The sequence below is a fragment of the Monodon monoceros genome, unplaced genomic scaffold (genome assembly GCF_005190385.1).
Source record: "Monodon monoceros isolate NGI ecotype Baffin Bay Population unplaced genomic scaffold, NGI_Narwhal_1 Super_Scaffold_13, whole genome shotgun sequence".
NCBI lineage: Eukaryota > Metazoa > Chordata > Mammalia > Artiodactyla > Monodontidae > Monodon > Monodon monoceros.
In genome coordinates this window covers 52,291,060-52,292,950 of record NW_021703769.1, presented here as the reverse complement: position 1 = coordinate 52,292,950, position 1,891 = coordinate 52,291,060, and positions in this window count along the sequence as shown.

Here is a 1,891-nt window from a genome sequence, read left to right as displayed (position 1 = left end):
CCAGGCACTGTGCCCTGCATTGTGTGTGTGTGTGTGTGTGCAAGTGTGTATGTGTGTGTAGTGCAGTATGGAGCCTGCAGATGTATGTACATAGTGATATTTTATGATAATATATAGATATATGTATTGATATATAATGATATATGTACTTGATGTGTAGGTATATGGATGATATACAGAATGATACATGTATATGACATACAGATATTTGTAAACTATGTATATCCCATACAACAGACACTATTATTATCTACATTTTATAGGCTGAGATTATATCATTAGTAAAGACAAAGACAGAATTTGTATCAAAGTCAGAGGGGATTTCAAGCCCCACTACTCTTTACTGCCCCCTTACAAAGGAACAGACTAGAGACATTTTGGAGTCCCGCGGACACATTTTTTGGAGTTGACACTCAAATTAACCCCTTATACCCAGGCACTTAGGCAACACGTCCCAGAGTCTAACAGAAGGCCCGGTCCCTCAGGGGTCAAGGGGGCTTAGAAATGTGGGGTGATGGTACTTCAGAGCCAGTGTCTGGAGAGGACTTGCAGCCTGAGAGCCCTCTGTAACCATAAAATGGGAAAAGAACACTCCTGCCCAGCCCTGGTTCCCATCAGGAAAGCAGCAGGTGAGTGGGGGCTTCTTACTTCTGTGCTCACAGGAGTGGGGCAGGAGCTTGGTGCACCTGACCTGGGAACAGCAGAGTGGGGACATATCTGGTATATACGTCACGGAATGTTCTCCGGCTGCAGGTTAGGTCAGAGGGCAACAGAATCACCCAGGTGAAGGGGACTACCAGAGACTCTAAGTCCTCCAGGAGGACAAGGCAATAGGGGAGGGAAAGGCATTACAGGCTGCGGGAAGAGCACGTAAGAGCTCAGAGGAGTGAAAAGTGCCCAACATGTGTGGGAAGAAGTTTTCAGTTGCTGGAATATACGGTGCAAACGGACAAGATCGTGAAGGGTCCTGAACGCCAAGTTGAGGAGCTTGGCTCACCCAGCAGACGAGGTTTACGCTAAACGCTGCACGAAACAGCAGCTCCCTCCGAATCCTGACTGCCTCCACGTCCGTTTCTTGGCTGCAGCCCGTTAGCCCCGCCCAAAGCTCCGACGCCCCACCCCTTCCTGCCGCCGGTCAGCCGGTTGTTATGACAACTAGACGCCAAAGTCCTCCTGGGTCAGGCTTTTAAATTCTAAAGGTCGGAAACAGGAAACCCATCGTGCGTCCTCCCACCGATCCCCAACTCGTTTCCCCAGCCCCCACCCCGTCCAACTCCCAACATTTATCTCCGCAGCTGCGGCAAGCCCGAGGCCGTTCACCTCGGCCTCAGCCTCCCCGCCTGGCGTGGTCCAGACAGGGATATAAACAGGCTCCAGCGCGTCCCTCCGGTCGTGTTCTCCCCTTTGGGCCGCGGCGTAATTACTGAGGCTGTCGCTGCCTTCGGAATCCCCGCTCAGCAGAGTATTATACTACGGCACTGCCAACTCCTTCCCACCCCCCGCTCTTCTTTCGGGGCTTGGAGCGTCCTGTCTCTCCTGAAACTCGATTGGTTTCCCTGGCCAGCGGAGGGGCGCGGTAGGGCGAAATCCCCCTGCTCATTGGATGCCGCCGACGTCACACAGCGAGCTGGGCGGGCTGACCGGAAGGTCCAGGTGCGGGACGGACGAATTCCACAGCGCCCGGGGGACCCGCGAGCGTCCCGGCGTGCTCCGCGCCTCTCGCAACCACTTCCGGGGCGGGAGCGGGGCCGCTGGGTCCGCGCGCTGTGGTGGAGGCCGGCGCGGAGGCATCCCCGACGGGCGCGGCCGAGGGAGCGCGGCGGCAAGTGGGCAGGGGTAGACGGCGGCGGCGGCGGCGGCGGCGGCGGCGGCGGCGGCGGCGGCGGCGGCG